This window comes from Lissotriton vulgaris, chromosome 1_1 (assembly GCF_964263255.1).
Source record: "Lissotriton vulgaris chromosome 1_1, aLisVul1.2, whole genome shotgun sequence".
Taxonomy (NCBI): Eukaryota; Metazoa; Chordata; class Amphibia; order Caudata; family Salamandridae; genus Lissotriton; species Lissotriton vulgaris.
In genome coordinates, this window is record NC_141685.1 from 712,048,806 (window position 1) to 712,074,243 (window position 25,438).

At 43.1% G+C, this 25,438-nt stretch overlaps 1 protein-coding gene across 2 annotated transcripts in view; it reads right to left on the reverse strand.

Moving 5' to 3' along the window:
• The window catches only part of DENND1B (DENN domain containing 1B), a 1,279,546-nt gene that overhangs the window by 610,351 nt on the left and 643,757 nt on the right, over positions 1-25,438 (reverse strand). The window lies entirely within an intron of this gene.

A 25,438-nucleotide genomic window follows, 5' to 3' on the forward strand; every position in this document is an offset into this window, starting at 1 on the left:
AATGGTGAGGTAGGCATTGCTGCTGGAGGTAATGCAGGCCAATGTTAGTCTAAAGGTGGTGATGGAGGCAGCATTCTTCATGATGTACTGATACATAGAATTTGTCAGGCGGGCAAGGCAGTGGTCAAGCACTAAGCTCAACTTTGTATATTTGCAATGAGCCCCTGTATGTCAAAAAGGTTGCGCACTGTGTGCTCAACACAAGAATAGCTTGATCTGAAAACGAATGTTTATGTATTATGATCAGATGTGTCAGTGGGAGGGATGGGAGACTGATAATCGTCACAAGCCTCAAGACGTCGTAGGGCGCTAAGGCAGGATTATCAACCAGTCAAACATTTGTTTGTATGTATTTACACAGATATAAATGTATATCAGCACTTCGCCCCTCTTCTTCCTTCCTATCCTTACATTATTGGGTAGCCTTCACCATGACGAAATAAAGAATCGACCCTTCACACTGAAGTCCTCTTTCTCTAGGATGGACTCTGAGTTTTAAGCAGGAAGTTGTGTAGGATGCAGCTTAGTCATCTTTTCATTCCGTGATGTAGAGATTTGCTTGGTTTGGCAGGTGCTCTGGGTCTTTTTGCTCCTACAGAGTTTTCTCGTTTAGAAACCATTTTTAATACTTTATTTCTCACGATAGGCATAGGCTAGGAGACAGAAATCCTAAAATCCCGGCATTTTGGAGAGTGCTCACTGTGATGCACTGGGTTGGAGGTCCTCTACATGTGTCATGACAGTTGGGGACTATGGACACATGCCAAATCAGTCCTTAATGCTCTTTTTTATCGATTTGAAAGATAGCAACAGCTCAGATATGCATAGTACCCACCAGTTACCACCCCAATAAGTCTCCTACTCACAGATTATTACTTTCAAGGATCTTTGTCCATGGGGTTTGTGTTTTGATATTATACAAAATAGTAGTTGTAGCTTCCTCTTTTCAATCTCACATCTCCCACGTTCTTGGGAGGACCCCTTTTCCTGGGTTTGGGATTTGTGGAAACCCATAGGGTGGTGCAGTTTCTGCAGGGTAAGCACCCTCTGCTCCTCTGGAGCTGATAAAGACCACTATTGCTCGCATCTTCCCTACGAGGCTGTTGTTCAAGGTTTGTACTTTTCGAAGGCATAAATATTCTTTGGAGTCAGGAATCTATCTCATGCCGCATCTGAGAGCTGTTGATCCGCTGATGATGGATTTCTGAGACTAAGGTCTTCAGATAAGTATTTTTCTGTATTATTATTCTCTGTGATATATGCACTGTGACCTTTAAGATTTCAAAATACAAACAGAACATGCCTTTGCTGTACAATTATAAAGCTACATTTGCTCCAGAGGAAAATGCACTTGTTTTCTCGAAGTTCAGGTATTGTGAATCCTCTGGTTTGGCTGTTTTGAGGAAGCCAGCACCTTCATTTGGTCTTGGGCTGGTAGTAACAGAAATTCTACTTGTAGTAGGTTTTAGGCTACATGGAGCGAGTGGTAAGAACTTTACAAACAATACACTGGTAAGTAGGCATGCTTTTGAATGATTAGTAGAAGGCTTTGCTATAACTTAGTAAAGTGGCGATTAGGACAAGTATTGGGCTTCTAACTCTTAACAAATTGTACGCCTAATATATAATTTTAGGTATCGGCTTCGGACTTTTGTTTCGTCCATTCTTCAATATTACTTGGGAATGTAGACAAGAAGCAGGCTCTATCAGACATTTAGGTATGCCCCCAAATTCAATGGTTTTGGTATGAAGTAATGAGGAGTTTACAAGAGGAGGTGGGCAGTCCTCTGTAAAACCCTCCTAAATTGGTTAAGATAGGCACAAGAAGAGATGTGGAAATCATGTGATAACTGTAATCTATTTCCTGATGTGGGACTTGCCAAACAAGATGTAGTATATATTAGGCAAAGCAGGCTGTCTCCAATATTGAAACTTTGCAGTAAAAACCTTGATTGGTTTATGGAAGAAGGTGACAGACAAGTCAGGAGGGCCCTGCAAGTTTGAGAAGTTTTGGTAGGCATGGTACCACAACTCTAGACTGGAATACCGTAGACAGTATTGTATTATCGTAGTAGTACAGTAGATCAGGGACAATGGATGGCACATAACCAATCCATTGTAAAATGTAAAACATTTTGTAAGGCTTTGGAGCGGTTTATACGCATGTTCATGGGAGAGCAGACAAACAAGTGCATTATGGAAATATTCAATGCATGGGGGGAGGTTATCATATTTATGTTCGTCTGCCTTCATTGAGTTATTTATGTATTACGATGTTTAAAGGCTTTCAAAAACACCAATTGAACATGGTCAAGTATAAAATAAAACATTTCGGTATAGCCTCTGTTGCTCATGCTTATATGATCCAATTAAACATTCATAAAATAAATACACATCAGAATACGTTTTTATTCGCTCAGGGGCATCAGCACAATACTAGCATACATTCTAAAACTCCAAACGATGCAAATAAACGTTTGTGTGACGAAAATGCTTGAATGAAATCAAATACATAATTGTAGAAAGAATAAATACCCTACTAGTTTGTGGGCTCCTTATTAAATTCTTAAATTTTCTTAAATACGAAGCAGACCGACTGTAGCTTAGACCATCTTCATTTTCATAACTAACACAGAGACGAACAAAGTCACAAATGCAATGCAATTCATTCATACATAAAGCCTAATGATCGAATAAAAACACAAAAAATCAACAAAAACTTTTTCCAGAAACTAAAATGATACATGTAAAATGATTCTGAATTTCATAAAACATAATACGATTTGTTTAACATAGCCTTTCTGACTGACTGAATTGTTTGTAGAGCGCTCAAATGCCGCGGCGTCTTGGCGCTGTGGTGTAGAAGCACAGGGGGGTGTGACTATAGCAGGGAGAAAAGCCATGTTTTTAATGCCTTTCTAAAGCTCATTCTGGGTTTTAGTGAGCGGAGCATGGATGGCATCGAATTCCATAATTTGGAAGCTTGATGGGAGAAGGATTTTCCTCCCCAGCGCGCTTTCTTGATTCTGGTCTGGCAGAAAAGATCCTGGGTTGCTGACCTCAAGATACGTGGGGGGGAGTATCGGGAGAAGAGTTTTACGAGGTCATGCGGGCCATTATCATGCAGGGACCTATGGACCAGGCAGAGGGCCTTACACTGAACCCTGCGCCTAACTGGGAGCCAGTGAAGTCCACGAATGGCTTTGGAGGTTGGATGTCTTTTTGGGAGATTCAGGAGGACCCTGGCTGCGGCATTTTGGATGGCCTGCAGTTTAGTCAGTTGTTTTTCTCCTGTGCCCAGATAGAATGAATTACAATAATCCACCCGTGACATAACTAAGGCTCCCATCACAGTCTTTTGCAGAGTGGGCGGGATGTACGGCAGGATTTTCCTAAGAATCTTGATGCTGTGGAAACAAGCAGAACTTATCTGGTTGATTTGCGGCTTGCAAGACAGGTCTTTATCCAAAATAAAACCAAGATTGCGGACCTTGTCTGCTGGGCTGGGGCAGGAACCAGCCTCAGGAGGCCACCAGAGATAAATCCATACGGAAGGTTTCTAACCAAACTCAATGACCTCGGTCTTATCTGTGTTTAGTGTTAGGAAATGATGGCTCATCCAGCTTTTGATACCTAGGAGAGCATTCCTAAATCGCTCTGCTGTCTCTTCTATGGACTGGGAGATTGATACGACGATTTGAGTGTCGTCGGCGTAGGATACTAATCGTAGGCCATGTGATTTTATTAATGCAGCTAGGGGGGTGACATATAAATTGAACATTGTAGGTGATAGTGCCAAGCCCTGGGTGAGGGTGAATTCATTGGATTTCAACCCCTCCCAGTGCACTTGCTGAATGCGGGAGTTCAAGAAAGATTTTACAAGGGCAAGAGCGGTACCAGAAAAACCTAAGGTTTGCAGTCTGGTTAGCAGGATCGAATGATTGACAGTATCGAATGCTGCTGTTAGGTCCAACAGGATAAGGGCCGTTCTGCCACCCTCATCCATGGTTCTGCGAATATCTTCAGTGGCCAAGATAAGTGCAGTCTCTGTTGAATGGTAGGGTCTAAAACCATGCTGTGAGGAGTCTAATAATTTATTTTGGTCTACATATCTCATGATTTCTTGGTTCATGTGTTTTTCCAGAATTTTAGCTGGTAATGGTAGACAGGAGATGGGCCGATAATGCTTAGGATCAGAGGGGCCAAGAGTATCCTTCTTGAGGATAGGTCGAATGCAAGCCTTCTTCCAGCTCGAAGGGAATTCTCCTGAGTTGATGACCTTATTTAGCAACGGAGTGAGGGCGGTGGTGATGGTCTCCGGGATCAGATGCAGTACATAAGGTGGACAGGGATCTAATGGGGATCCTGATTTCATTGTTGCGAGTAGGGAACTAACCTGCGCCTCCTCAAGAATGGGGAAGCAAGAATAGTTGGATGTAGCAGAGATGGACTGTACATTGTTATCAAACCTAGTATTGGCTGCTAGGATGCTAAGGTCATCATAAACTGCCTGAACCTTATGTTGAAAGAAGGTGGCGATACTGATTACAAAATCATGGTTAGGGCAGAAGACCATATCATGAGGACTCTTGGCTAGATGGGTTACTGTCTTGAGTAGTTCTTTGGAAGTATTTGAGGCCCCTTGAATTTTGGTCGTGAAGTAAACTGACTTGGCCTGGGATATCGCTAGTTTGTATTCCTGCAGGACTTTCATGTATTCTAATTTGTGTGAGTGGTTATAGTCAGAGCGCCACACTCGCTCCAATCTCCGACATTTGAGTTTGATGGACTTCACCTCTGCGGAATACCACTGTGCAGTGGCAGATCGTTTCCTAGCTTTTTTGACTTCTACTGAAGCCAATTTATCAACTGCATGGCTTATCCAGTTATGAAATTTCATAGCTCCCTGTTCGCTATTGCCAGAATCAAAATCTGGGAAGTTATTTGATAGTGTGTTGGCTAGAAGATTTGGTTCTAGTTTTTTCCAGGGGCGTGATTTTTCGGGGAGTATGATACCTCTACGGTAGTTGACTGGGTTTTTTAATTGTAGATTGAAGGAGATGACATTGTGGTCGGACCATGGGATCGGCTGGTTCGAAATAATTTTGATGTGGTTGTTATTTGTGAAGATACCATCAAGGGTATGTCCGGCTAAGTGAGTGGGTTCTGAAATCAGTTGCGTCATGTCAAAGCTGAGGAAATTATTGATTAATGTGGCAGAGTCAGGGTCGTTGTTCGCTTCAAGGTGAAAATTGAAGTCACCCAGGATTGTGTATGTGCTTGAGTCAGACGTTGTTTCTAGGAAGGTATCCTGTAGATAAGTACAATACATTTTTCGCTAAATACTATTCCCATTGTAAAGTGAAAAAGAAATTTGGCTTTCCAAACTTAATTGTTGTCTAGTAGAATCATGTACACAAAACTAGTATAAATAAACTTGATGTGACACGTAAAATGCAAAACTAGAGATTTTGAGTAACAGGGTACAATTACAGTTGCCGGCTCGACCTAAACAACATCTATAAAAGAAAGCTAAGCTAAACTATAACCGAAGGAAGCGACTATTTGAAATTGAGTCTCATATATCCATGCTTTAACGTTTTTCAAGAATACGGTTCATAACGAATGTTGAAGAACGCAGCACACATTGTTTATAAAATAAACTGTAAAACATGAAAAACAAATACTTGTTAACCATATGCACCACAATTATGAGCACCCGCTGATGGATCAGAATTTGGATGCATGGGTAATTAATAGTTTTGTAACTCCCAGTGCTGTGGGGGTAATACATCTATTAGCAATAATCTATTATGTTCCTTCTTCATACTTCTATTTTAAGCCTTCTGATTTACCGAGTCAATAGCATGAGGCTACTTATTTGTTTAAAACATTTCTGTATTGATTTTACGATTGTCACAAACAATACCGATGTGTGGAGCCACAGCCACCCCTACACGTGTAGGAAGAGATAATAAGTCCGCTACACAAAAGTTGTAAGAAAAGGCAGCAGAATGCTATTTATATTTACATAAGTAGTGAATGAGTATAAAAAAGTAACAATCAACAATATTGTGAAAAATACGCCATGGAGCTATGTCCTGCACGCTCAGTCAGTCAATCTGTCATTTTGAGGAGGAAGTTATGTATTCCCGCGAGTCTCACTTGAGTGGGTTGAATCGCTGAATGCTTGAGTGACACCTAGGGTCAGAGTGAGGGAGATGTTTGAAAAGGTACTGATCCCCCTGCTGTGACCCTAGATGTGAGGAGGCAAGAATTCACTCAGAGATGAGCAATTGACATGGGACTAATGATGCTGTCTTGTTAATAATTTAGGGGTCAGTTGGTGTTTGAGTGCCTTAATCTTGGAGCAAGTGGGATATGAACTCTATTCGTGTCAGAGATGTTAGCTGTCAGAGTGGTAAGGGTGTGTGTTGCAAATGTACTTGTTGGCTGACACTGGCGGTCTGACTGTAATGATGCCCTTTAAATAAGTTACTGATGGACACCATTAGCAACTCCTCCTCCTGTGTGCACCACTGTTAATGCTACAGGGCTGCTCTCACAGCCGGAGATTAGCCCAGGATACTCTGACTTCAGCTTGCAGTTTACTACATGTTTTTCTTACATGTTTAACTTCCATCAATGGTTAGGTAAGCAATTCACCTCTACTTGGAGATGTGTGTAGCAAGACAGACTGTGGATCCTAATCGGACGGAGTGAAAGTTCTCCTTATAGTGCAACACTATGGCTAATCAAGAATATTGGCTAGTTGAAAGGATGGAAGCTACCACCTTTCTGTTCCACAAGTCACAGTGCTTTTTGGTTATAGAAAGCCCCATTGGGGAGGAATCATAACTAATGGGGAAGAAACAGCCTTTTGCAATATCTGTCATGAGCAAGCAGTAACATGCAGTCTTCTTCCTGGCTCTCAAAGGAGATAGCGAGGAATAGAATCTTTTGGGATCCCTGCCCTTTTCGATGTCTGACGACATTGGACGGGGCCTGTTGTATTTGGTGCACCAAGATTGCATCTGGTTTAATGGTTTACATTTGATAGCTAATTTAGGAACAATATCAGAGGAAAACCTTTTTATACGTATTTATAGTTTAATTAATATAGACTGCATTTTAATAGAAGGTGTGTATTCCTCATAGGTAATGAAAAGCCCAGCTCATGAAAAACATAACCCTCCTGGAAATTGGTGCTAAAATCTCAAATACACACTATCCATAAGCAGACTGACTGCAACTGAAGATGAAACACAACTGGTGAAGGGGGCTGACATTAGAGGCTGGTGTAATGCCAAATCATAACTAACAAAATGGTTGAATTAGGTCACACTGACCTGGTGATGGATTATTACCCTTTATAAAATGAGATAAGAATTAATACATTGGAAGTATACATAACCACAGATGCAGGTGATTCCCACATCAATTTCAGATTAGGAGTGTTAGCCTTAGCTAATAAAACTAAAATAAAAATATTTTATAAAAAAGCCTATATTTTTGTGTTAGCCTTCACATTTGTGTGTCACTGATTGTGCCATGGGCATACCCATGTTAAAACTCCAGTGTCCAATATCATAGCATTTTAAATGATCACAGCATTGGCCAGTGATTACATTTATTCTAAATCGGAACTTAACGCCTGAAAGAGAGGAGTCTAGTCTCTCAGGAAAAGGAAATTCCATTGCTAGGTGAGTGTCCAGTTCACTAGCATTTTGTGCGTCAGCTAACAAGAAATTATTAGAAGATTCTCTGCAGAATATAGGCTCACTGTTCTCATCACAATCATGAGGAAAACTAGGCCATTCAAGGAGAACCTGAAATAGTTTTGGAAACATAATCATTTCTTAGTCCTGATAAATAGGCATAATCCAAGAAATTTCTTTTCCTCTAAATAAAGGACTATGCTTGTTGTCACTAAAGGGACTTTCTGAGGCGGAATGGTTAGCTTCCAAGTCTGCTTAGGAGTCTGCAACAGATTGCAGCCTTAGCACAAAAGCAATGTCAACTGGAGCCAAGGAGACCAGAGAAACCATAGCAGCTGAACAGGGAACTGCAGAGGTTTAACCACAAATACTTGTTTAAAAGCCTTTATATGACTTTTAGAAACAGTTGGGAAAAGATTGAAAAAACTACTGAAAATACTCAGAGGCCTTGTAGGGAAATAAATCCAGATCCGGTGTCACATCTGGGAAGAGATTCGAGTTAGTATCTATTAGAAAAATGTTTTTTTTTCAATAAAACTATTTTAAATATGCAATATGACAATGCACGTCTCATTCATGAACATGCCATCCTAAAATTAAAAATCATGGTCTGTCAGTGCAATGTTGTAATAATCACTAGATCACAGAAAAAACATGCACAAAATGTATATGACCTCATCACGAACACCTCCATCTCACACCCATGAAAGAGACCGGATATTTGAACACAAAGAGCAAGACAAATCATCATACAGGCTGACAAACGTGCTGGGGAGAAGGGTTAGCAATGAGCCACAAAAACAACCTCACTCCATTGCCAATCGACCTCCCCCCAACAATATGCACCAAAGTACAGAGCTACTCTCAGGATATCCCAGAACACAAAATATAAAATACTGGCATAATAATGCTTTGTCAGTCAGCAGAAGCATTGCTGAAGCAATTCTCCCTTTGTTTTTTAACCTTTTTCTCTGAATACTTGATCACCTCCACTGACCTATCTATATCCCAACATGGACCTCAAAACAGGCCCATTGCAATTTATCTAAAAAAAAAGCTTCCTCCAATATGAGCTGAAAACTGCAACATAACCCTCACTCCAGTCATCTTATGGGACTGGAAAATGCTAGCCTTCTCAGCGACATTCCCAGCCAAACAGTTCCCTTCTTTACCAACATAAATAGACAACTACAACTTTCAAATCAGCACTAGAAGGAAAAGGCAATCTCAACGTCCAATTCCAAACACAAATCCTGCCATAACCTGTGGCATGCCAAAGACATTGACAAGACACTGCAGAAAACTGGAGATTACCTTGCAAAAGGAATACAATCCTATCTTCATGACCAATACTATCACACATGCACTAAATGTAATACAAAACCATTTATAGAACATAGATATATTATTCTGGAAGAGGAAGGGGAGCTATCTCAATGGTAATTATAAACTCTTGATGAAAGCATTGGCTGGTCATCTGGGAGGGGTGATAGGACATCTGATTTAAGAAGATCCAGGAGGGTATATATTCCAGGACAAACACAAGCAACTGATACCCCTACCTAATATAAGCACTGGAGATCGGAACAACGAAAAGTAGACCTATGGTCACCATTTTTCTGAATGCTGAGAAGGCATTTGATCAGGTGAATTGGGAGATTTTATATATGGTAATGGAGAGCTTTGGAATACTTGCTCTATTCACCAGATCAATAGCCAGATTATAAGAAAGGGCATACATGGTTATCAAAGGTAATGCCAGAAGAGATAGATGATGGCAGAGGTACTTGACAAGGCTGTCATTATTCACCTCTTCTATCTGCTATATTTATATAACCCTTGGCAGTCTTGATGTTGGGAAGTGCTACGTAAACAAACGATGGATTTAGGCACAGATCTCTGTACTGGGGTGAATGTATGACTTTGTTCTGCAAACTGTCCATCAAATATTCTTTAGGTCGAGCCGGTGTAAGCAGCGCGAAGCGCTGCTGTCCAGCGAAGCCTCTGTTGTTAGCGACTTGCTCAGGAAGTGGGACAGGCGATTAGTACGAGCTTTTGGCGATTTCAGCAGGTGCACGCGCACGTACAGCTACGCGCCGTGCACATCTCCTGTCCCACTTCCGAGGCAAGTCAGCCTCCTACAATAGCATTATTTTAACTAATGCACACACACCCACATGCACACACGCACACACACAGGCGCACACACAGGTGACAAACACACACACACACACACACACACACGCACACGCACCCCCCCCAGCCAGTGCACGCAACTTGTCTTCAAACAGCCTGCAAGCTCTCAGTTACCGGCTCGGTCCTTGCCTGTCTGTTGGCACGCCGCGGGCTCTCCTCACCACTCGGGAGCCCCGTGTTGCCTCTGGTGCCATGCAGTCTCCCAAAACAAAAGAGGAAGCGTAGAGGTGCTGATAGAATCACCCTCCTAGCACTATTATATAAATAATGAGATTCTATCAATGTGTTATGGTGATTATTTTTAAGATTTTGTTTTAGTGTCTAGTGAAATACTAGGCTCTCTCTTAGGTCTAGAAAGACGAGAGCACTGTGTGCTTTTTAAAATACCCCTAACATGTGAGTGCAAAGATTAGTTTAAAAAGTTAAAAATTCCCTGGCTAGTAGAAAAAATATACTTTATTCACTTCTCTAGCTGGGAACGTTAAGAAGGGGATTTTGAGGTAGAGCAGTAGCTTGCTACCGAGTCGACATGTTTCATAAGCAGTCCCCTACTGCTTACTCATCAGGACCTTATAGTGGTCCCTACTACAGATTGCTCAGTTATAAAGTAATAAGCCTACCGTCCTACAAACAAACAGCAAAAATAGGCTGACTGTTTGGGCTTCAGGGCATGAGCTGGCCCAGGTGAAGCAGGGTAATTTTCAATTAATACCAAAAATATTGACCTATTGCGGTCTTAGTTTCACAAATGTTCAATGCCCCATGAGCTTGCAGGCGAAGGGTATTCAACGAGGTAGAGTCACCCGTACAAGAACAATGCCTTGATCCTACCCCCGTGCTGCTCCCGAGGACTCCCCGCCCCGCTAGAGGGATGGGAAGACCCCTATGATGAAGCATGACACTAAAGGACTTTTTAGTGTGTGAGGGGTATTTTAAAAAGCAAACAGTGCTCTCGTCTTTCTAGACCTAAGGGAGAGCCTAGTATTTCACTAGACCTAGACACTAAAACAAATCTTAAAAATAATCACCGTAACACATTGATAGAATCTCATTGTTTATAGCCATGCAGTCTTCGCCCGGTCCCTCTGATGGGGCCAGGGACTTCAGCCTTCAGGCTGCAGCGTTCCGGACGTTCTTCCGGCGGTTCCTTCCTGTTTCTTTTGCAGGCCCTGCCCACGTCCCAACGCAGTTTTGGGCTGGACTGTTCCCATGAGGCACAGGGTCAGACTGATTTGCATATAGCCATGTCTGAATTGAGGTGGCAGAGTGGGCTAAAGAACGGTGATGGATTAAACCCAGATCTTTTGACTGGGTGTGAGTGTTTGATTGATTCAGATGCTCCATCCATCACCACCCCCTTTTGTACCGCTTTTGGCCACCATTAGTGTGGCAGGGTAAGCTCAGATGTGAGTCCCTTGCTCACTTTGCCACTGGATTCAAGCAAGCCGGGCTGAAGACGGCTGGAATGCCAGAAACCGGTCCTCGGAAGCTTGTTTCCTTTCCAGGGAAGACATGGCTTGGCAGTTTGGGCTGGACTGTTCCCATGAGGCACAGGGTCAGACTGATTTGCATATAGCCATGTCTGAACTGGGGTGGCAGAGTGAGCTAAAGAACAGTGATGGATTAAACCCAGATCTTTTGACTGGGTGTGAGTGTTTGATTGATTCAGATGCTCTGTCCATCACCACCCCCTTTTGTACCGCACGTCCCTACGAAGGCTGCCTGACTTCCGCGATGTCGCCTCAGTTCTTCAGGTCAGTATGATCGGCATTTCTAATTTTACTTCTATTGCTTTTTTTTCTCGAGTTCTTATAATTCTTCCCCCACAGAGACAGTATGGAGTGGCGGTCGTATGATATCATCTTCGCGTTGTTTTCACATTGCTCCCTACGAGTTCTTTCTCTGTTCTGTTGTTCATTGTGCACTATGCCTGGAAAACACAATCACTTTTTTTTCTTAAACACTTTATTGCTATTATAATTATTATTTTTCTCCAGTTCCTGGCACAGCGTTCTTTGTTCCTGGTTACACGACGGTGTGCAATTTAAATGCACTTACAATGCAATATGGCTTCCAGTGACTCGAGCCTACGCGAAGCTACATTCCTTAATTTCAAAGCTTCATGTGTTGGTATGTTTCAAACAAATGCACATACTTAACAAAAGTAAAAATTCTCAGTCACTAAATTTGTGACATTTCAATGCATTACATTGTGAGACTTGAAACTTTAATGTATTTTGTAAAAGATGAGGTATGCACTCCTTTATTTTCAGTTGAGTTTGTCACATTTGCCAGCAGTGCGTTACTGTATTTTGTCTCAAGGTAATACAAAATTCCCAGTATGATATACTGGTAACGCACCCCTTAACATATGAGTGATTTTTCTAATTTATTGAGCCGCAATAACATTTTCTTTAGAAACGTTTAAGATCGCAACCACAAATCAATGATCGTGAGGTGGTTAAGATAGATTAGAGAAATAACAGTTGAGGTGCAGAGAAATTGTGCTCACTGTTTGACAATGGTTGGTGAAGAAGACCCATATATAACAAAAAATTTTCTCTAGCTAATGCAGAAAATACATACTGTACAGATTCAGAAAAGAAGGGGCTATAATTCACTTCTTTTGAGTAGAATTAAATGTACTAATAATGCTATTTTGAACTCTGAGAAGAGGGGTGCCACAGATGTCTGGTAGTTGGGCGGTGCAATGCTTGTGGTTCTAGCAGGTAGAAGGAATGAAATTTGGGCAGAAATGTGATTGTGACCGGAAGGTGTTCTGTTTAGTGGAACTCGAAGTTTGACCTGGAGTGTAATGTTACATGGTGTCAGGTAGTTAGGAACGAATACCTTAACTTTTTTGTTTACCAGTTTCGGTAGCTTGTATATGGCTCTGTTTATGAACGTTAGACAGCTGGCTTTATGAAGGTGAAGGTGTCATTACGCAGGGGTATGCCTGAGTAAATTATAAAGTTCAGCTATCAAAATTTAGTAGCATGTCTAGTGGTGTGACGGAGTAGTGGGGGGCTCAATAACTGACTGTTGAAGTATTCTGGTCTATGAATACTAATGACTTGTTAAATGATTTAACGTGTTTCGAATTTTATGTGTAAGAAAATCTTGCCTATGTTATGAAGGTGGGAAAATGTTTCAGTAGCTGTGTTGCTTAAGAGGTCTTCAGTTCTTATGGAAGTACAGCCCGCAGCAATCTTCTGTGGCCTCGGGCTCAGGGACCAAGCCATGCATTGGAGAATGGCTGCACCAGAGACTTTCCGAAACACACAACAAACACACACACACCACACAACCACACACACAACCCCACACACACAGCACACACATAAGCACACACAACCACACACAACACACACAACCATCTATCTATCTATCGCCCTCCCTCTATCTATCTATCGTCCTCCCTTTATCTATCGCATCATCAAAGCATCACTCAGCACCACCACAACATCACTCAGCACCACCACAACATCACTATGCGCTACCACAGCATCCCTGAATGCCACAGCGTCACTCGTCGCCACCACAACATCACTCAGCGCCACCACAGCATCAATCTGTGCAACCATTCAACAACAACTAGTTCAAATATGTTCTCTCAAGGTTTCATGCTTTATTACAAATGTCACAAAAAGAGGTTAATATTTCACTTCTGTTCTTGGATTTGTGTCACAATAAAATACACTGAACATAATCTCCACAAAAGTTATTTACAAAAGTTTAAGCTATTGCCATTATAAATTACAATAACTTTCTTTTAAGTATTATTAAAGCCATTGTTATTTGTAATTTCAATACATCTAAGTCACGTAAATACAACACATATTGCATTACAAATGCTATAGGTGTCACATTTGCGAAAGTTAAAACTATTGGCATTATAAATGACAAAGCTATTAATTTAGCTATTTTCAAAACTAAGACATAAATAAAAAATGTGTCATTTACAATACCAATAGCTCAAACTTTCCTAATACGAGACACCTATTGCATTGCAAATGCTTGTTTTGCAATTGTCACCCCTAGTGGGATGGGTAAGTCCAGATGGGGGTCCCGTACTCTCCATGCCACTGGAGTCAAGCTATCCTGGCTGATGAGGGCTGAAAGCCCAAAACCGGTCCTAGAATACTTGTTTCCAGTCCAGGGAGGACCTGGCCTGGCAGTTTGGGCTGGACTGTTCCCATTGGGTGCAGGGTCAAGACTGGTTTGCATAAGGCTGGGTCCAAACTGGAATGGCATGGTGAGCAAAAAAAACAATAGATTTAGGCCCAGATCTCTGTACTGGGGTGAATGTATGACATTCTTCTGCATTCTGTCCATCAAATGTTCTTTTTGCATGTGGTTGTTGATGTCAGGAAGGACAGCTATCTTAGGTCTGATGCAGTGCCCTTAAGCATCCAAGATTTATCTTAAGCCTGGCAACATATTACAGTACCTGAATCCAACACAGTCCAATCTGGACAAAACAGTGAATGCTATAGCACTTTTCACTACAGTCGGTGGCTATGAAGTCAATACTTCAAATGGGCTACTGTTATTTGAAGCTGTAGAAATTAAGAGAGATGTTAAAGAGATGTCTCAGAAAGAGAATGGATCAAGAGCAGTAGAGCATCTTGGCGTGGCTCTTTGAGCAGGCCAGAATGTGTTGTATGACTAAATAACAAATCCCTTGTTCTAAAAAACAACAGCAAAATTCTTGGAAGAGGATACTTTGACAATTGTGGGAAAGATAAACCTTCATAAAATATTAGCTTTACCATGCCTCCTTTTCTTGTTTTAGGCTTTACTTGTATACATCTGAAAGACGATTTGGATGATTCTGAGATTTATTTAGGGTGGCTGGACTCAAAGAACTAATAGATTCAAGTTATCAAACTCAGAGGAAGAAGGGAGGTGGGTGCAGAATTATAGGATATGCTGCTGCTCCACATGGATACAGCTTTTGATAATAAACTATTAAAATTAATGACAGAAGAGTGCGTGTTGTGTCCATTCTTATTTAAATTTCAGGGTCAGAAGATTTACAAAAAAAATCAAACTTAAGACGAAGATGCATTTGTGTAAAATATAACAAGCATTTAAGAGATAAATAAAATGTTCTATTTGGTGTAAGGAAGGATACACCATTATGGTGAACCCCTCAGCATGCAGAGCAAATTACAAAAGAGGCGTGAATTGAGAGAGGCACAGTCACATTGCATCACTTGATCTAAGGAGCAGAGTTTAAATTGTTCAATGATCTGAAAGTTTAGGTTAGACTCTCCCAAAGAGGTATTTTTTAAATTAATACCTGAAGTTGTATAGCTGGTTAGTGCGGTATGAAAAGAAATGGAGGAACTTGGCAATTCTCAAAGGGCTATGCTGTGAAGAGAGAACTAGGTGACATATCTATAGTATAGTCCAGTCTGCTAATCGGTCTACACTTTCCCTGACATGATAAGGAGAAAGAGAAAACAATGAATGCGCAAGGCTGTCATTGGGTCAATCTGAAACAAATTCTGAATTTTAGTATATATGAATCAACAAGAATTCTGATGGCCAAATAATACAATCTAGGCACCCCTACCCCCCAAATGTCAGATATCTAATCCCCTGGTACAAGGATTTGGTCAATGCACCAATACAAATTAGAAATCCAATTGAATTGCAACCTATGCTCAACCTACTGAACAATACTGTGCAGGAAGAGTTTAATGGTAGTGATCAATCCAACAAGATGAATGCAGGTGCACAGTGGAACACCTAACTCTCTTTCGAAAATGAATAACTTACTCAAAGTAACACTACGAAACATGGCACGTATTTTAAATTGTTTATTATAAATCCTAATCTAGTGCAGAAATATGACTGGTAACCACACAGAACGCAAAAAGGAATGTGACTAAACATGTCATGATCGGCAAGAACAGTAGGAAAATTTCCAACATTGGTTATGGAGCTCTGGAGGTTTTTAAATGTCCTCAAACTATTTCAAAGTGATATGTACATTTTTGTTAAAGCAGTAAATTGCAAGCCTGTGTTTGAATTTCTGAGATGGAGCGCACAGCATAACCAAGTTTTTGTTATGAAATAGCAAGTCAGCTATTCCCTATAGCAGGTGGTTCGGTCTGGAAAATAAACAGCGTCAGGCTTAAGGCCACTTATACTCACTGTACCTGATGTCGCCTTCGACTAAGACTAGTTGGCACTGCAATCCGGCGTGAATTCTGGCATGATAGTTCTAGTGCTAAGTCCCTCTTTGACTATGACTTGGCACTGGAGTTTTTATAAGCTCTGATTGCCCATTTTATCTTATATGATGAAAAAGAGTTCAGAACGTGCAGACACTAAAGCATCAGTAGGACTGAACCATCATGGGACAAATGCATCATCTCGATCACCACAGTGATCATAGGTAACCGATATTATAAACAAAACCATGTCACCCTAAACGGTAAGAGAACATAATGAAAACATTTCTATGAGTCTTGAAAACTTCACACTTTCTATGAAAGAGATAGAAATAGTAGAATCTGATACAACAAATGATGGAAGTAGAAAAGCTGGAATGGGAAATGTCACAGTGTTCATAACACTGCTTCCAATCTAACCATATATCCCCCCCGATGTCAAATGTGCGAAGAAACATGAATGGAAAAATGTAATGATTGTCCCAGGCTGGCAAGACTTTGGTTAATTGTCATGCCACAGAGTAAAACTAAACAATTCAGCCTAGATGCTAGAGATGGGTACACAGTTACTATGGGTGCCACCCTGCCAACGTATGCAGGTTGGGAATACCAATCTATGGATGGCCTCTGCGGTTGGTATAGTCAGTCACTACAGGTGGACAGGAGCAGATTGTGGCTAAAAATTATAGTAGGCAAACTCTGTTCAAACATTCAAGTCAATTATATTCTGGTACACACATAGTCCAGGAAACCTAGAACATTATCAGTCTGATTCCTGTCATTTTATTATCATAACAGCTACTGAAACACGTAGACAACTTTAATCCCAGCCAAAAGCAGAGCTACAGGGGCGAACACTGTGAGGGACTGCCAAACCACTAGTGCTCCAAATAGTGGAAGAAAAGAGGGGTCCTCCCTCTTGTAAGGGGCAAGCCATCATTTTCTGAAACAAATAGCAAAGAGGGTTGGAGTCAACGGTGGGAACAGCGAATGTCAAGTCAATCAGGTGCTCAGGGTAAAGGAAAATTACTGATGTGGGTCTTCTCATCTCAATAAACGATCTTTCAACTTTAGCTGAAAGATCAGTGCAGTGAAGGTTCCATCCTCACTGCACCCACTTTCCATTCCAAGTATGGTAATGGACTAGGAAATTCGAAAGGAGAAGTGTGGAGATTAAAGCAGATCTAAACAGGGGCATACAATAGACCTCAGGACTGCAATCATTCTAAAATTCAGGTGCTTGAAGCACGAGCCAATCCCTCAACTCTAGTGAATCCCAGCGGTCAAAAAAATGACTTTGGAGAATCGTCTATACATTTCTACATGATTTAAAGTTATTCTTTTATGAACAAGAACTACATTATTAGCTTTATTCTATAACTTTATAATAAAACATTCTTCCATACTTCTACTCCAGAGTCATAATGTACGGCAAATCTCTCAGGTATATGTATGGATTGGATTGATAGCTTTGGAAAGTGGTCAAATTAGCACTTTTTGGAAGGTTGTACTATTGCAACGGACTTTAAGATCAAGGTCGGAACACAAAACCATGACGTCTCAATGGTATATTGGTGCATTGACGGTTGATTACAAAACATTTTAAAGATGATTACCCACCAAACTTTTTTGAAGGAAAAAAGAAAACTAACCATAGAATGCTTCAGTTTTATACACCACATGACCTTAGATATATATGGGAAGGAAACTAGGCCTTGTGAGAAAAATATATCTGATCTTAGTAGTTATTTCACTTGCACTTCTTGCACTTCCGGTATATTACATTTTATTGAATTTATATAGAAAATGCTTGAAATTCACAATAATACATTTACATAGGCATAAAGCTTTAAGAGACAAAAAGATACTTAGCTGCTTTGCAATGATAATGCTCCTTAAATAAATTTCCCAAATTTAGTAGTACTATTTCCCCATTTACCTAAAACTACTGCTGGTCCCTCCCATGTATCCTCATAATTCATATACTTATGTGTGCATAGAGATCACCTCCACCATGGTAGAGATATCCACATGGAAAAGATAGGAGAAGCAGAGATCTCAAACCATATGTTTGTGAACTGCATTTTGTAGTATATGAGTAGTAAATTGTATGTACCATGAAGTGTAGTTTCTGAATCTGGCCCGCTGTATATCTGGTTGCTTCACAATCATATAATTACCTGAAGAATACCTGTGCACCAGATACGCACTGAATAAAGTAGTTACGGGATTTTTCATGAACAAAGAAATATTTAACTAATTTTGTTCAGACAGTATATAATTATATTTTGGTAACTTGACTTTTCTAAGTTTGTATCATGCCAGCAATGAAAAACAAAAATACATCACAAGCTTAAGCACAACTCAACCCATTGACATATATTTACAAAAAAGATATGCATGTGAACAATCCCTCACAATCATTCCATTGGTTCTACGATGTTCTACTACCGCACTTGTCTCATCATGTGTTCAGAATTACATACTTGTAAAAAAAATAACATAGCTATGTGATATCGAGTTGAAGCACCATATAATAATTTCCCACTAGCCATTTTTGGGAGAGAGTCACCCGCCTTGGTATCAATTTCATTCTCTGATTATGGCAAATGTCCATCCTTGATTTCAACATGGTTACTACAATGCAACATCTCCACATATTCAAAAATAAAGTTTATCTTGCGACAAAAACCTGGCTTCACTCTCATTGGGGAGTAACTAAATAGGGGGAAAGATATGTGTTATGAAGAGGTTTTATGATTTCATAGGCAAGGGGACACAGGATGATGTCCTGAATCTAAAAAAAATGCAATCAACTTCTTATGGTAGAATTACAATAGGTTTACAGCATGGAATACAAAGTCCTCACAAAGCACGCACTCACAATACCAACTTAAGTTGCGAAAAGCCAGCTTGTACTTTATACATCATTGCCTCATAGTGTGGACCTTGTTAAATGGCAACCATCAACTTCCTTCCCCCTTCCCCTTTTCAGGCCACTCCTCTTGAAGCAAGAAACCAGACAGAGGGAGTCTGCTTTTGCTTATGTCCCACAACGACTCTTGTTAAGACAGACAGGGTATATTGGCAAAGGCAGAGCAGAGGGTAGTTTGTTATTAGAAAGTAAGTGTGATTTTTTATATCACTTTAGCTCCTTCAGGTAGATGGCCAAATATATTCCGAAATAAAACTACTGTAATTGTATTTATATAGCGTTTATTATTCCTAACGAGGCAAAGCACTTTTCGGTGAGTAGCCCGCTACTCCGGGTCTCAAAAGGATTAGTGGTGAATTAGTAAGGGAAATAGGAATCAATTTGAGCAGAGGACATGTAAGTCTGTTAGTTGGATTGAAAGGATAATTTATACAATGAAATGCACAAATGTAGATACATATATATAATGATAAATATAATGCTTATATACACAGGGATATGTACATTTGTGCTAGCGTATGGTGGTTATGTAGGGAAAAGCTAACCCTTGAGTAGTCTTCTGAAGATAATATAGTTATTCATGGATCTTATGTTTGGGGGTAACGAGTTCCATAGTTTGTTTGCTTGAACAGTAAAGGATGGGGCCCCTTTGTTTTCTTTCTTGTACATTGGGATGTTGAGGAGAGGTACCAATCTGGAGCAGAGGTTCCTTTGTTGAGTGTATTTGGTGATTTTATTCCTGATATTAAAAGGGGTCCTGCCCCATGTATTGCTTTGTGAGCAACACAAAGCAGCTTGAATGTGGATCTTCTGGCAACCAGTAACCAATGTAGGGCCCTCAAGGCAGGGGAAATGAGGACTTGTGGCTTAAGATGTAGGAGCAACCTGGCAGCAAAGTCCTGAATCCATTGTAGTATTTTCATAGTTGATAAAGATGATCTGCAGTAGAGGCCATTGGCGTAATCAAGTTTAGACAATAAAAGAAAGATAGTAGCCTGGAACTTATCTGGAAATCCCAGGTGGGGGCAGATGCATCACAGAGTTTTCTCAGTAATGGTGCTTGATCATGCTAATTTGTTCACTTGGGTATTTATTGAAAGCATGGAATCCATGGAAATTCCAAGGTGTCTTACTTCCTTAGATACTTTAGGAGGTGGTACCAGATCGTCAGACCAGACGGCGAGAGGGTCATCATTTTTCCAATCGCCACATGTTAGATCACTTTGGGATTTCATGAATAATGCTCAAGGGCGCAACAGATAACTTTTGGTGTTCAAAGAGCTTCATCAAAGCAATACTTTTGGAACTGTACTTGTCATCCATAGAGGCGTAAGTGCCAAAACTAATAATATTTGCCTGGCATTGAAAGAACCATAGACCATACTGATTTATCAAGGAAGAACTTCAAAACTTCAAAAACAAATTATTTGGGCTCATTTGTCTTTGATAAATATCAGATTAAGTTCAAAGTTTCTGCCTTCATGCAGGAATAAAGGTGAAATGTGGAATCTGTGTGCAACATTTTTTATCACAGTTAAACTCGTCAAACTGAACCAATCTTCTAATTTAAAACGTGTGACACAAAAACAATGTATAATAATGAATAACTGAGAGGGTACCGACCAGAATATACAAATCGTTTTCAGTTAAGGAGGAAGAGAGGCATTTTTATTAAAGAGATTAATTCAATCAAATTGATACACAGTGTGCCAATTGCTATTCCTTGCTATTTGCTTTCACTTTAGTGGTGACAAAAGATGTTCAAGCTGCATCCAAGTGCATAGAACTGACTTCCTCACACAGGATCTAAACCATGAAGATCGCTGGCATAGTGGGCCTGGTGGCAGTTTTTCAATGACATATAACAAAGTTTATCATGTTCAAGAAAATCAATGTTTCTTTCATTTCAGTAGCTAGAACTTTATTTAGCACATCCAAAAGGATCAATTCTCAGGATGCTAAAATCAATTCAGCTCTGTAGTTGAGAAACTCAGGAGGTTGCAAAAATGTTATTTTTGTTGATATCCATCTATTTCAAAATATTGTACAATGTATATTTAAGGGTGACCAATGATAGAGTCATGACCTCCAGGACAACTGTAAAACGTAAAAATGGCACTTTCAAGATAAGCATTGTCTTATCTAATTCCGGTGGGTGTTGGAGAATAATGCCCGGTGCTCACACCTCCACCCACCAGTTACCCAGCTAGCAGTAATTTTTTTTATAAAGGTTATGTAAATACACCTGTCCTAAGAATATTCTGATTAAAATAAGTTTTGCGGGCTGACTACATCCTCAAGGCTTACATCATTAACGAGCTATTTTACCATCCATATTTATTTCAGGAAAGCGTTATTTTTAAATCTGGAAACTGGCCACTTTAGAGGTTTTAGAAAGTTCTATGTTGCACTAGTTCAAAGTTGTAATATACGTTTTCATCACTTGGTAGATAAATTCCAAGATACTGCTGTTAGCAGACACAGCTCTAGTGGTTTGAATATGATTAACTAAAGGTATAACTTTCGAGGCACTGGCGAAATGGTTAGCGCACAAAAAGCATGGTGGCAGTTTACCTTTTTCTTATGTAAAATTGTCTTCAGGATGAAATTCAATAGAAACTATTCCCTAAAGGGAACGAATTTGACAGATTTTAATACTCTTGGATTTTGGAAAGAATAATTGTACACTTTTAATCATAACTTAAGGGCGGATGTATTTACATTGACTATGCAAAAATTGTAAAAATAAATACTCCGGTTAAACAATTCTGAAAGGGAATTCTGTATTTTCTAAGCTAAGACGTTTGAATTTACATGAACTCTGTAGAAATGTAATAACACCACTCTGAAATTAACCACCCATCAAAAGAAATACTGTATTTCCTAAGCTAAGACCTCTTGACCGGGTGAGTTCTCAAAAATCACACTACCGGGGGCGTGGCCAAGATGGCGGCCTGAGGAGACGTGTTTGCCAGAGGCTCCTCGTCCGATCGCCGTTTTCGCGGGCTACCCTGCCTCCCGCTAGCCAAATTGGTGGTGCAGCCAGTGGGGAGTCGAGTGAAGACACCGAGAGTGCCGAGAGACGTCTGATTCGGCGTGTCCGGGACGGAGCGAGGGGCGCGAATCGGCGCCGCGGTAGAGACGCAGGGGGCCTAGAGGTCAGAGGCCGAGCGCGGATTGGCTAGCAGCGGAAGCACAGACGCCGGCAGGGCCGACGACCGAGACACGAGCAGGGCAGCCTGAAACGGCGCGGACCCCCACGCAGTCAGCAGCGGTGAGGCCCTGCAGAGAGGAGAGCCGTTGGGCCGCAGGGGGCGCATCAGGGGGCCCAGTCGGCAGAGCGAGTCGGCCCGCGGGGGGCCCGGAGCACCGGGCTCGGCGGAGGCCCAGCAGCGCCCTGGAAGGTGAGGAGGAAAGCGGCGGAGCGAGAGGCCGGGGGTGAGCCGCCGGGTCCGGGCAGGGGAGCCCTCCGGCAGTGGGCTAAATCGAGGCCCCGGCTTCGGCTTACAAAGCGATGCGCTGCCCCCACGAGGACGGCCCGAGCCACAGGTGGGCCGGGCCGGGCGGCAGGGGCGCTGGTGCAGCGGTATAAGCAGCAGGGGAGACCGGCCTCAGGAGCCCGGGGGGCGGTGATTCGGGCCCCCGGTGGTTGTGGCGATCACAGAGCGCAGCACAACGGCCTGAGATTGGCCCGTGGCCGGGAGCGGTAGGCCCGCAGCGGCGACATCACCGGCCCTGTGAGGGCAGACCGCCTGCCCGCTGGGCGACTTTCGGGGGGCAGGGACCGGGCCCCCGGCGGAGGACTGCGAGGGCCAGGCCGGGAGAGGGGCAAGGACAGGGCCTTGATACTGCCAGAGGCCCTGATCACGACCGTTCACTTCTCCCTCCCACGAAGGGAGACCCACGCAGAGGGGGGAGATAAGCCGGGCCCCCAGCAAGAGAAAGCGCCAGGCTGAAAGGAAAGGTCACCATTTGGCGAACAGACTCGGGGAGGCGACGTGGACGGCAGCAGGGAAGCCTGGGACCGGAGAGGCCCCCGCGTGCACACTGGACAGAGCAGCGGGGGGACCAAGCCAAGAGCGACCCAACGATCGCTGCACAGAGGTGCCCAGGGGGGAGCCGACAACGACATAAGGAGCACGGGGTAGTGAAGCACACGGCGCGCGGTGGTAGGTGACGATGTCCTCAGGTGCTCGCAGAGGGACACGCACCATCCACGACATGCTGTCCAAAGGCTCTGCGAAAGGGGACAAGAGTCCGGATAAACCGACAACTTCCATGCCACCCAAGGAGAAAGACCGCGAAGGGGGGGACGCCCCTGCTACGAAATCCTTTATGGAATCTCTCTTTACCTCCCTGAAGGAGGACATCCAAACCCTCAGACAGGACAAGGCGGGAAACTACAAAGACCTGCGCAAGGATGTTGACGAGCTCGGAGAACGAGTGGAAGCAGTGGAGACCTCCGGCCACACTAGAGATGAGGAGGTGGACATGTTGAGACAAGAAATCCTCAGATTGCATGATCAGCAGACGGACCTGCAGTCTCACACCGAAGACCTTGAGAACCGCTCGAGGCGCAATAACATTAGGGTTCGAAATGTGCCATCTAGGGCAGAGGGGGCAGACATCACGCGCTATACCTCCAAGAGATGTTTAGGAAAATTCTGCAGGAGGAAGAGGACTTTGTGATTCGCATCGACAGGGCCCATAGGGTAGGCCTCCCCTCAGGGCACCTGCTCCCCCTCCAGACATATTAGCGTTTCTGCCGGACTACCCTCTCAAAGAACGCATCTTGCTAGCGGCAAGAAAGGCACAACCTATCACCTTCAAGGGTCACGCAGTGGAGCTCTTCCAAGATCTCTCCGCAATCACCCTACAGAAAAGATGAGCATTCAGAGTGGCCACTACCTTCCTGCGCGACAAAGGGATCCCCTACTCCTGGGGCCACCCATTCAGACTTGTATTCAAAGGGAACGGCTCCCTCCATCAGTTGCGGTCGCTGAAAGACACTTGCTCTCTGCTGGGTATCCAACCGGAGGGCGATGAGTCAGACGATGACAAGGAACCAAGATCCACGCTATCCACGTTGTTGCAAAAGTCCAGGGACGGTTGGCAGACGGTGAGGCGCCGCCGCCCGGCCAAGAAAGGATTCAAACCAGACCCAGAAACGGTGGCGCAGAGCCAAGAGGCAGCAATTCAGGAAGTCGCTAAAGACACAGGAGCCGCATAGCGGGACCTGGACTATGCCTGTGAGCTGTCACAGCACTACACCGGGGGGGGTGGGACGGGGGGCCTCGAGGCCGCCACTGCCACACATTCCCTTCCATTGACACTTTACCACAGGCCTGAACTGTTGCTGTATAGGCCTGGGACAATGTTCACCAGTTGGGGATTGGGAGTTGGGATCGGGGTAGGGGAGGAGGGGGGGGTCGGGGCGGGGGGGGGTTCTTGAGGGGAAGGGCCTGTTGGGGTTTGGGGGGTTCTGCAGGGGGGGGGAGCCGAGGGGTGTTCGCTCCAGAGCGGCGGGACAGGCAGGGATCCGAAGGGGCTATGTACAGAGGTTTGGGGCGATAGACACGAGAGCTCGCGGGCGCATCTGGCTCGGGCAGGTTGGTGGCGGGGCAGGGCCTAACCTCCTGAATGGCGTCTAACACTTTGCTGGTCCTAACTCTCAACGTTAAGGGCCTCAATAATCCAATTAAGCGGCAGGCGGTGCTCTCCTACTTAGAGAACTCCGGCGCGGCAATTTGCCTCTTACAAGAGACGCATTTGCTGGCAAAGGACTGGCATCGTATGCGATCCAGGGCCTTCCCGACGCAAATCTATTCCTCCACTACGGAGAAGAAAGCGGGGGTGGCCATTTTGTACGCTAAGCACTTCAAGGGCCAGGTGAGGGACAAGGTGGCAGAAATAAAGGGCAGACTGCTAGCGAACACTGTTAGCATTGGTAATGTGGAGTTTACAGTGGGATCCATTTACGCACCCAACACTAAGCAAGAATCGTTCCTCATGGGGGCGTTGTCTGAGGTTCTGGGGACAGCGGCAAAGTATACACTGGTGGGAGGGGACCTAAATTTGGTGATGTATAATGCGGTTGACAGGTCGGGACACAGATTCGGTGACCGCGGTGCTCTCTCTACAGAGGGGAAGCGCTGGCTCGCCAGCAGGGGCTTCCGGGATGTATGGAGGGAGGTGCATCATACAGCTCCGGGGTACACCTTTTACTCACACGTACATATGCCAGGGTAGATCATTTCCTTGTTTCGACAGATATGGCCCCTATGGTAAAGGACGTGGAGGTCACCCCAGCGGCCCTTTCCGATCACGACGCAATCCTACTACACCTGCAAGTCACCCGCATCCACTCTAGCAAAGGCAGATGGCGGCTCAGGGAGTCCCTGCTT